The 12,703-nt window shown below is 44.5% G+C and overlaps 1 protein-coding gene across 1 annotated transcript in view; it reads right to left on the bottom strand.

The window, feature by feature from the left end:
* Window positions 1-12,703, bottom strand: part of SLC5A10 (solute carrier family 5 member 10) — a 733,155-nt gene that overhangs the window by 37,604 nt on the left and 682,848 nt on the right.

Here is a 12,703-nt window from a genome sequence, read left to right on the forward strand (position 1 = left end):
GTTTTTCACAACACAACAAGGGAAGAACAACAAGCCCTAAAAGCGCTATCAGAGGACACAAGTATCATAATAAAGCCAGCAGACAAAGGCGGAGCCATCGTCCTTCAAACTGCAGAGGCCTACGACAATGAATGCTTAAGACTACTGTCTGATAGACGCAATTACATGATCCTACAAGAGGATCCAACAGAGAACTTGAGGATCAAAATCGGTGGGATGATCGAAGAAGGCCTAGCACACGATTGGTTGAGTAAAAAAGAAGGCGAATTTTTGGAGCAGAAAAAACCACGTATTCCGTACTTTTACAGCATCCCGAAAATTCATAAAAACCTCACCAACCCTCCAGGAAGACCGATAGTATCTGGGATCGGTTCGATCTTGGAACCCCTGTCGAAATTCGCGGTTGCTTTCCTGCACCCACTAGTACAATCAACAAACACCTACCTAAAAGACACAAAAGCGGTCTTACAACTCCTGCAGGACATACCATTTGACCCAGGAAGTCAACTCCTAATCAGCCTAGACGTTGAAAGTCTTTATACCAGCCTTCCTCATGACGAAACACTCGTGATCATTGAAGAAGTTCTCTTCTCAATGCAGTGGAAGTACCAGACACCGCGAGGGCTGGTTCTAGAATGCATCTCGTTGGCACTACAGAAAAACTTTTTTCAATACAAAACCACGATTTACCAGCAGTGCCATGGGACCAGCATGGGAAGTACCTTTGCTCCGAGCCTGGCTGGGCTCTATGTACACCACCTTGAGACCACAAAAATTCTCAACGAACAGAATCCATACAGAGCAAACATAAAATGTTGGAGGAGGTATATAGATGACGTCCTAGTCATCTGGGAAGGTGACCGACAATCTGCTGAAGATTTCCAAATCTGGCTGAATAACCAAAATGCCTTCCTCAAATTTACAAGTACCATATCGGCCAGCCTACTAGTCTTCCTAGATCTGAATATTTATGCAGAAGATGGGGGTTTAAAAACCACCACCCATTTCAAGCCAACATCGAGAAATTGTCTGTTAAGATACGACAGTTTTCACCCCAGGCACCTGCGTGAAAATTTGCCGTATGGACAATTTTTGCGTCTCAGACGTAATTGCACCAATGTGTCCAATTTCAAATCACAAGCAGAAGACCTGAGTGAGAAGCTGAAGCAACGAGAGTACCCCAAGAGAATCATTGCCAAAGCATTAAAAAGGGCCAAGAATAACAACAGAGAGGCCCTACTGGAGGACCGTACAAAAGAACCCAAGGAGAACAAACGACCGATATGTGTGACAACTTTCAACACCATGTCCAATGAAGTATCAAAAATTGTGAATAAACATTGGAGGATACTAACATGTGGTCACCTAAACTTTGAAAAACCTATGTTCGCTCACCGAAGGGGACGTAACCTGAGAGACATGTTGGTACATACAAGACCAAAACCAACAACAGCAGTCAAGCAACTGTCTGTTGACATCCAGGGCCATTTCCCCTGTGGGAACTGCAGTAGCTGCCACCTGACCAAGAAAAGTAAAAAACTTTCCTTCCGTAATGGAACAACTTGGGAGCAAAGAAAATTTACCAACTGCAATTCCAAAAATGTAGTCTACCTGATCAAGTGCCCCTGCAACCTTGAATATGTAGGTATGACCACGAGGGCCATAAAAACAAGAATGAACGAACACAAGAGCAATGTGCGCTGTAAGAAGAGCACAACGAAAATGGCAACACATTACCTAACTGCAGGACACTGTGTAAATGACCTCAATTGGACAATTATAGAGCAACTACCCTCTGAAGCCGGGCTCTTCCAGAAGGAACAAAGATGGGTTTTCAGGCTTGGAACCCATTTAATTGGGCTTAATGACGATGTGCCATGGACCCAATTAACCATTAATCAGTAAACAGTCTCTCAACTTTGCTAAAGAATAGACCTTCAAAGAATGAATATTTCATAAATAAACACTAACGTGATTCACAATGAGCAGCTAAAAAACCAGCGCTGTCACCATTAACACAGTTATTTATCTGAAAAGATTCATAGAAAGTACTTCAAGGACTGCTAAAAACTCCCAACACGCATGCGCGATAATCAGTGCCTTCCAGTAGTACTAGAACCTAACGCGCATGCGCTGGAAACGCTACCCTGCGCATGCGCGACAGAACACTGTCCATGCGCATACGGGGATAATAACAAGACGCTATTCCCATGTCATTCTATGACGAACAGAGAAGCATGATGTATGGCTAATCGACGGACGCCCCATACATGGGCATTTGTCAATTAACATGGAGCGGAACACCCATGTTAGGTAACACAGATGCTTCCGCCCAATTAGAAAACGGGGTATAAATAGCATGCCCACTGGTTCACCATCTCATAACCAGCGGAGCAGCGTGTGGGGATAGACGGTGTCCATAGCGTCCTGTCTTTGTGAGTATTCCATAGATCGACCTGAACAAAGACCACCCTTCTGACATCTAAGTGAGTAAGAATGATTTATTAAAACCTGCATCATTCTTCTCAACAGATTGCAATAATAGCAACACCCCAGACGTTCTTTTTGCTCATGAAGCCCACAAGCAAGCTTCATAAGTATGACCAACAATAACTCTAAGTACCAAACTTGTGTGTTCTATGTTGTATGTGATGTGAGTCCTTTTTCCTTCCACAGGCTTTAAAACAAGCATTCTGGTGAGGTTCCAGGTGACTGCACCTGCTGGAACTACCCGCTACAAGGGTAACCAATGTTGTTTTCTCCCTTTTTGTCTTTCTACAGGTCATTGTACTTGTAGCAGACCGCTGTAGGCACACTTAGCCTATTTTTGCCACTTTTCTGTATAATACACTTTTTATTTTAAAAAAACGTGAGTAAGGTGGGGAGGTCGTGCCCCCGTCCTGAAGAAGGAGCTTGGCTCCGAAACATGTTGACAACGCACACCAGAGGTCCTGTTCCCTAATATAACAGCCCTGACCTCACACTGCACTTCTTTTTAATAATACCAGCCAGAGTTCAGAATAAAATTTTCCCTCAACTCATGCGCCAGGTATTTTTTAATTTTTCACCACATCCCACCACTCACTTAAACTAAATACACCCCACACACCTAACACCACACATAGTCATTGCTACTAGTGCTCCCGCGTAGTCGTAGGTCGCAGCATGCCGCATCCCGATAGAGGGGTGCGAAGACCCCGATGATGAAGCATGACACCAAGGGGCCTTTTGGTGTGTGAGGGGTATTTTACAAAACACTGAGTGCTTCAACATTCGTTGATCACTCTCTTCCCTTCCAATTTTCTTGTTGGATTCTCTGTGTTTACCTATGTTTCACTTTTGCGTCATTTGTCTGATCTGCATCAATAGGTGTCACCTTCTAAATGACAGTATTGCCGCCAAGAGGTTACCTACTTAGGCCATCTCTTGTCGAAGGAGGGAAGGCGATTGACTCCAGAACGTATTCAAGCAATCGCACGAATGTCTGTACCATCCACACAAAGGGAGGTGAGTGCCTTTTTGGGCATTACCTCTTATTGTAGACAGTGGATTCCGGATTTTTCTCTGTTGGCTAAACCTTTGTTGGTACTTACTCTGAAAGACACACCCCAACCTCTTCCTTGGTCTGACGAATGTCAGAAGAGTTTTTCTGACTTACGTACTGCCGTATGTTCTGCCCCTGTGTTAGGTACTCTGGATTACAGTAAGCCTTTCACACTCTACGTGCATGAAAGAGAAGGTTGTGCGTTGTCAGTTTTAACACAACAATTTGGAGACAAACAGCGGCTGTGCGCCTATTTTTCGGCTACATTGGATCCAGTAGCCAAGGCACTACCTAGTTGTCTCAGGGCTACAGCAGCAGCAGCGATCTCCATTCGTCAATCTGCTGGATTGGTACTGGATAACACTCTTGTTGTTATGGTACCACATGCAGTGGATACTCTTTTGAACAGAACGAAAACACAACATCTCACGAGTGCCCGCATTTCTGGGTACGAGTTGACGCTCTTGGCTAGTCACATACATATCAAGCGATGTAATACTTTAAATCCAGCCACATTGTTACCCATTCCAGAAGAGAAAGACACCCAAGAACAGCATGATTGCTTTCTTCGTACAGAGGAGGAAACGAAAGGCAGAATAGACTTAAAAGATACACCACTCGTGGACCCGGATGGGATCCTATGGGTGGATGGGTCTTGTTTCAAGCTTCCTAATGGCGATACGACTGCCGCCTATGTTTGCTGTTACCACCTTGCATACAGTAGTAGAGACAGCACGCATTACACAGAATTCAGCTCAAGCAGCTGAGTTGATTGCACTGACGAGAGCGTGTGTGTTGGCTAAGGGAAAGAGAGTGAATGTTTATACTGATAGCCAATACGCCTTTGGCGTGGCTCATAGTTTTGGTCGCTTGTGGAAGGAAAGAGGATTCTTTACTTCCCATGGGACTAAAATACAGCATGGTCAGTTGGTAACTGACCTTCTTGAATCACTTGCATTGCCTACTCAAATAGCAATTGTGAAGTGTAGTGCACATAAAAGGATCACTAATGATGTGGGTCGCGGGAATGCTTTTGCAGACGAGGTAGCGAAAGAAACAGCGAGAGATGCTACAAGTCGCATGTATGTTGCAGGCCCCGCAAGATGGGTCAGAGAAGGAGGTGTGTGTGAGGATACAATAGAGAATGTGAGAATGATTCAAGAAGAGGCTACAGAAAAGGAATTGAGTAAGTGGAGAGAAAGTACGGGAATGTTGGACGCGACAGGGTGTTGGACGGAATTGTCAGAACACCAACGTTGGCTGTTACCAGACGCCTATGTACTGCTAGTAGTTACTATGGCACATGGTCCAGCCCATATCAGTGCGAAAGGAATATGCAAGCTTCTGGCTCCAGTATGACAGAATGAAGGAATCCCTAAATGTGCGGAAAATGTGGTAAAACATTGTATTGTTTGTTTGATGCATAATCCAGGAAAGGGAACCCCAACTCCGGCAGGTCATTTTGCTCCCCTTACGTACCCTTTTGAGGTATTACAAATTGATTACATTCACATGGAACGTTCTAATAATCTTAAGTATGTTCTGGTGGTGGTGTGTGCCTTTTCCAGATGGATAGAGGCCTATCCCCTAAAGGATAATACTGCTTTGTCCACTGCCAAAGTCCTTTTGAAGGAATTCTTCCAGAGGTTTGGTTTGCCGCGAATTGTCTGGAGTGACAATGGAAGTGAATTCATAGGCCAAATCATGCAGAAGGTGTGTGCAGGTCTTGGTATTAGGCAGAAATTCCATGCAGCAAACCACCCTCAGTCAGCAGGTCTGGTAGAGTGCTATAATGGCACCCTCAAGCTCAAACTAGCAAAGATTCAGGCCAGCACGGGTCTTGCTTGGCCCGATGCTTTACCTTTGGCACTCCTATCTACGAGAGTTGTACACTCTCGTTTAGGGTTTAGCCCATACGAGATCGTTTTCGGGCGCCCAGCTAACGTCTGGGGAGTCCCTCGACCTAAAAAGTACTCTGATATTCCGTATCCTATGTTGATTGACTACTTACATGACCTCACCACTAAATTGCGTGTTCTTCACCAACAGGTTCAAAACGCTTTGCCGGATGCCTCCAGAGATCCAGGTCACTCCATCCAAACCGGTGACTGGGTCTGCCTAAAAAAAAAATTTGCAGCGGAAAAAGAATCTGGAACCTCGTTGGGGGCCGCCTCGGGAAGTTCTTCTGGTGACACATACAGCAGTAAAGGTCGCCGGAAAGAAGAATTGGATCCACGGCGTGCACTGCAAGAGGGTACCTTTGCCTTTCGATCAGTGGGTCCTTAAGGGTGTAGGTGATAGTGAAGGCGAAGGGGTCCCTCAGTTTGTACCTTTCAGTAGTGCACGTCTGGATCGGGCAAGGTCTGAAAAAGAAGACGACGACGTGTTGCAAGAAGCTGTACCATCACATCTGCGATTGAACACAACAAACTCAGAGACTTTGTTTTGAGAGCAAACGGTACCTGGCAGGACACGGTACAACTTAAGACCTAGACTGATTAAGAACAATTGAACTTTTTTTTCTCTTTTTCTTTTTCTGGTTACACTTTTGAGAGACATTTCTTTTTACTATCCATCAAGTTGCAGGGTCACGGTATGAGTCTTAGGCTGTGACCTGAGTAGTGACAGTAGGTCTGCAGGACTTGCAGTGTCATAGGACGGCTAATAACCACAACTAAGTGATCCAGGAAGATTACCATGAGCAACGCTTTAGAGAATGGATATTAAAGTGGAAAGGAATGATAAAAAGCTTGAAATGAAAAGTAAATATAAGAAATTATTGTTTAGTCGATGTGGCGTAACCTTGTGTATTTTAGTATGTTTTTGTATTTTATTGGCTTGTGTGGGTTGGGTTGTCCACACTATGCAGCAAGCACCTGTTCCTACTCCTGTTTCTTTGCCTTTTTCCACTACTGCCTCCCCGCATCAGTTCTATACACTCCCAGAGCACGAGCAAATTAGGAGAACAGAATACTTTAACAATTCATTCATCCAGTTGTTACATCAGCATCAACTGGTAGTCAATACTACTGACTGTTGGGTTTGTGGGCTCATGCCCCATAATACAGAAAGAGGGATGCTATATTTAGTCCTTCCATTTTCTTATGAAGGTTCCGCTTGGGCTTATGTAGCAATGTTTTCTAATGCATACCAGAATCAACTTCGATATCCTTCTGGTGGCCCATATGGTGGTGGAGCAGATTTTAGTCATAGTTCTTTGATAAAGGGAATAGTGACCATGGCTAAAATTGCCGAAATTGGTAAGATTCCCGTTGATGAGAAACGAGCGTATGACGGTTGGAACGTGACTCGTTACATTACTAGCCTTACAGATAAGGCTAGACGAAGGAGATCCCCACCAATTTGGACCATACCACATCGAGGTAATTTATGTTTGCAGATTAATGGTCAAAATATTAAAAATCAACAGGAAAAGAGTGTTTGTTCTCGTACATACATTTATTCACCCCAGATTTCTTCACTATTAGTGCCATCTCAAGGCACATACTTTGTCTGTCACGATAGAGCCTACACGTGGCTTCCCACCTATTTTTCAACAACGTGTTATGTGGCTTTTCTTCTCCCTCCAACATACACTGCTCCTTCAGGTCATCACAGAAAAAGATATGGCAGAGGGGTTATTGATTCTGGAGACACGGCAGGACAAGAGGGAGGAGACTTTATCAAAGGGTTTCTTCCCTTTTGGGGCCCAATGGCCAATAGCAGAAATATTAGACAGTTAGTTTGTGTTGTTGAGGCTACAATAAATGTGACTTCTGGAGCCTTGAGTAATTTAACAGCCGAACTTCAGGCAGACCGCCTTTTGACTTTGCAGAACCGAATGGTTTTAGACATTGTCCTTGCAGATCGTGGAGGAGTCTGTAAATTGATCGGGTCTAGTTGCTGCATTTATATTCCTGATAATGCCCCTACGGTATACCAAGCCATCTCTAAATTGCACGTAATTTCCGAGTCTATTCACCAGGACACAGGAGATTGGTCTGTGATGGGATGGTTTTGGGGACTACTGTCCACATGGGGATGGAAGGTGTTAACCTTCCTTGGAATGGTCTTAGCCATCATTTTTTCTTGTTGTCTTTGTTTGCAGTGTGGCCCCGCCATCTGCGGTCTTTGTGCCACCGTGTGTGTCCCAAGGCCTGTGTCACAGAAAACAGAGAACATTAAAATGATGTTGCAGCAACAGCTTGATGACCTCATGACCATTGACATCGACTCAGATTAACTTGAGTCCTTTGTGTTTTGCCTGAGTAATGGCAAAAGGAGGGTCTGAGGTTCTTCGGTTTTCGACTTCGTCCCGTATTTAGCCGCCATTTTGTGCCCGACGCCAGTTTGTGTTGCCCTCACTCAGGCAGCGCGGCGAACGGGGTGTTTTTGCCTTTTCCAGCTGCTACGCGTCTCTTTTGTTAAAAAGTAACCCCCTGTCCTTGTTTACGAAACCGATGTCAGGGTCTGGCTGAGTTTGTTAATCCTTGTCTAGACTGATTGATCCCTGCCTCGACGAACTGTTTGGGTCTCTCTATTCTTTCCTTACTTTATCTTATCCAACTAGCCTTCGCTATTCTCTCCTTGTATTCTCTTGTTACACAACTATCCTTTGAGGCACACAAACACGTCCTGCCACCTGCAAATTGGATTGTAGGCACTAGCACTAATTAACTTGAGGGGAGGAGTGAACACAGGGTCTGAAAGAAGGGCATATTCGAGATACTTGATAGCTTGTGTTCAAACTTTTCCTATTGGTCAGCTTTGTATGTATTGGGAGTATATGTTGTAAATATGTGTGCTATAAAAGATTGTGCGCCCCGGAATTAAGTGGCAGTCACCTGAGAACCTACTCTGTACTTCTGGGACAACTGTGCTTAGCTGCAGCTAATAAACCTGTTTTTCTACGCCTAACAGAGTGTCTTGTGTCTCTGTCCGACAAGGCAGGTAAACTCGGAGATTTAAGGCGTGCCCTGCGCCGCCAGGCCCATAAGGTCCGGTTCTCCAACCCCTCGACATAGAAACAGATGACCAATCCTTTTTGCCGCTATCCTATTATATATATATAAATGTAACAAATCCCCACATGACCAGGAAATAAACATTTTGAATCTTCCCCTCTGCGGGAAACATCCACACAGTTGTGGCACAGGTTTCATCCATACTGAGAAACTGGAATGAGTATGAGAGGGTTGGATTTTTCTGACCCCAACGCAAACTCTTGTTTGTGAGGGGGTTGGAATTCTTAGTTGTGCAGCATTTATCACAACTAATAATTACAGGTGTGATAAAGACTTCACCCTTCGTTACATTTTGGCAGGTCAAACATGCAGCAATTTGAAAGGAAAATAGTGTATGTTATATTCCCTAATATGCATATTTTGATGCAGCAAGCACCAAAGTCTACTTGTTATTCCACAAAAACTTGGACTAGACGATAATTATCGCATCCGATAAACTCCGAACACTCTGGTGGCAGATTTTTATTGGGTAAGATAATCATCACATCTGACTTAGGTGTCACAATTGAGATTCCAGTGGCATTTGCATATTTGTTCTTGGATTGAAACAATTTTAAGCCAAGATTGCTGAAAATGGCACTCAGGACTCTCAGATCTGCAGGGTTCTTGCAACAGACTTCTTCAGCAACAGAGATAATCAATCCCTTGACCTCAGCAATTCAGTGCTTAATTTGAGCCAGTGGTTTCCGGTGCTCAGCCCCAGCGCTTAATTGTCCACACCCCCACATATGACAGTCTGCCACATGATGCCTCTATCCGTCTGTCTCATTTAGAGATGAGATCAACAACAGATGTTTATTAATTAATTATACATTAAAAATGAATAGGACCTGCCGCACAAGCCATTCTTATAGGTTTGGAAAACTGGTTTAGTCTGCCTTGTAACCACTTTTAGGAGTGTGATGGTTAATAGTTTTGTTTTAGCAGCGCTATCAGAGGCAATTGGTGGTTCAAGCTGTAGAGGCCGCCTAACGAGGACCCTGGCACTTATAGTTTTCACAAATTAAGCACTGCTCACCATATGACCACTGCGAAACATCCCTTCAACTGTATAGTGTAAAGGGTCTACTTTGCTCCTCTGTGAACAAAACCGAACTGCATTGAGTTCAACCTGCACCCCGGTAAGAGAACTGCCTGCCTGCACCGCCTTGTACAGTCACCTACTCTAATAACACCAAAGTGCAGTAATGTTTAAGCTCACACGCCCTGTTGTTAATGTCTGTCCAAGAATACATTTCATAGCTTTCTGCATTCCCCCTGTCAATCATATGCTCGCTTTACGAGGTGACACCTAATCCTTGCTGCTGCTTTAAGTATGCTGATGCTATCTAGAAGGCTAGAAGCTGCCCAAGAACTGGTTTCTAAACCCATGGAGGGCCTAAAAGCAGTGAATTGTCGCAGGCTCGCCTAGGAGTCAAAGGGCAGTAAGGTTTTCACCTGCATTTTCATAGTTTGTGAATCTTTACTGAAATCATGCAGCCAACATTATGCAGGGAATAAGGAGCAAGCAAGGGGAGACCAACTGTCTTCTACCAAAGGGGCTTCCAACCATCAGCAGGAGAGGCCAGAGACTCAGGGCCTCATTTATGAAAAGTGGTGCATCGCTGCGTGAATACAGCGATACGTTACTTTTCATTGCGCCCTCCTTGCGACACCAATGATGTGACTTATTTACTGTATGATGCATCATATCACAACGTCAGTATTTCTGACATATCTGTAGGCGCAAAAATGACGCATTGCTGAAGTGTGTCACAAAAGTGACGCAACTCCAGCAATTTGTCATTACTCATGGGCAAGTCCCATGTTAAATGTGCCTGCGTCAGTCTTACGCCTGCCATGAGGAAGGCGTAAGGTATTGACGCATTTGCATCCTAGAAGTGGCAAAGTGAAATCTTGTAGATTTCACTGCGTCACTTCTACGACCTTTTCTTGCATCAGAATGCCCCCCCTGCATACATTATACCTGGCGCAGGTATAATATGGCGCAGGGGTGTACAAAGTGACGCATCTACCTAGATGCGTCCCTTTGTAAATATGGCGCAACATAGCGCCTTGTTTACACTGCTGGTGAGTCACAAAAAGTGACGCACCGGCGGCGCAAAAGTGACGCTAGGGCCCATAAATAAGCCCCTCAGTGGTTGTGCACTGACCCTATGAGAGACAGTTTTAGCTCAAGTCCAGATAGACTTGTAGTAGTTTCCTAGGTCCTTTGCAGAAGACATTTGCAAAATCGATGCCACTTTGCATTTAATCTCATTATGCATCCAGCAAAACTGCCACCTATTGGCACTCCAATCAGCGGCACACCTGCCAATCACGGGTCGGGAGTTGCATTGCCGCCTCGTAGAAGGGTAAAACCCAGGTTCTCTCCTCACCCGACCCTTTCCTAACATGGTGGTCTTGATACAAGAGCTGGTGAAAAGGCCCCATCCCCAGTTTGGCTATTTTCCACCCAAGCTCCAGCTGCAAAAGCACAGTGATTCAACTATGTTCGGGGTCTACGGCTGCAGCATGCCCCGCATTGAGAGCAGACACTACTCAGCTAGGGAGTGCCCAGCCCTGTTACATGATAAAGTGCTCTAACAGAGGCAAACTGACGGTCTGATGACCCTGGCAATGATGTCCGCCACCCTGGTCTTTAAAATCACAAGCTTGTCCACCCACTATATCTAATTTTTTCCACTGTGTCAACTTACCAGTGTTTGTTGCTTTCAGAAGTGGCCCCAAAACTGTCTTCTCACTCAGTGTACAAAAGAATTGTATGTTTTTAGGGCATAAATACCACAGAAGTGGCTGTTAGCCAAAGCAACGTGTTTGGTGCTATACATAAAAATACATAAATCATTTAAATCACCTGTTGGTCCTAGTTTATGGCTGCATGTGCCTGGTGTCTTCCCATAACACGCAGAGCTGTATTAGACCCCCATGGATCTGTAGGTTGCCTGCACCCAAAACACAAGTGAAGCCTATAAGTAATTCTACAACATAAACAGCTCTCTGTGACCATTGTAGCCATTGACTTTAAGTACCTCACCATTGAAAAAATCCATGGAAGCCTCTTCACATGCTATATCCACAAAGAACATCCAGGGATCAACATATAATTGGTATGTGATCCCCACCAATGTTTCCTAACTCTTTCCCTGCCTCATTGTATGGCACTGCCATCTTGGATATCAGGAGTGTCTTGAGATGGACTGGAAGATACAAATAAAGGGGCTGCATCCTACTTGGGCTTTTCATCTCTCTGGAAAAGTGCAAAAACACAAGTGCACTGTTGAGTTATTCATTCAGCAATCTGTGTTAGGTTGTTTTTCATTAATTACTATTTCCAGTCCTGATGTGTGGCCGTCTTAGGATTTCAGAAGAACCCATTCACTGTGAATTGTTTACATTCACCGTATAAAGGATACATACACTATATTTAGTATCCCTCCATTTGTCTTGAATCTTTCGCTATAAATATTATTTTCATGAACCATTGTCTTTAATGTATAACACATGGAAGCTGGTTTCCACTGGGACATCACTCTATTCAATTACACCTACTAAACGTGCACGGTCGAACACAGGACGTTCCTGCAGTCACAAGTAAATGTCTGTCTGGGAGCTGGTAGGATGAGATAGGTTGTGTTGGCTAGTGGTGTGTCCTCCAAAGAGAAGGAGAAGAAAAATAATGTGAGGAACTGTCTACAGAGGATGAGCAAAAACATCACAAGGGGCGGTTGTCGGAACAGACATGAGGGAAAATCTGTGAGGCAAGGCCGAGTCATGAACAGTCTGGTGTGTCCTTGTGTTGTGTCAGGTGTTACTCGTGGCATGCCTGCAGACTAAGAAACATGGCCTCAGTGACTTGCCCCACTTGTGGCATTCCACCAACATGATGCTGATGCACAGTATCCTGCACCTTCTTCAACTCTCTTAAACTTTACTCTTAACCTCACAACACCCATGTCCATTACATGTGCATTAGTCATCTCTACATTGGGAAATTGCTCGGTCAGTGGTGCTGCGACACTAGAACAAGTAAACCCACTCCTGCCACATTCTGCCTCCTGATAACTTATTGTGATCACACAGAACAGCTTGCCTATGATAAATTACGCATAATTACGCATAGGCACCACTCTAA

The sequence above is a fragment of the Lissotriton helveticus genome, chromosome 10 (genome assembly GCF_964261635.1).
Source record: "Lissotriton helveticus chromosome 10, aLisHel1.1, whole genome shotgun sequence".
Lineage (NCBI taxonomy): Eukaryota > Metazoa > Chordata > Amphibia > Caudata > Salamandridae > Lissotriton > Lissotriton helveticus.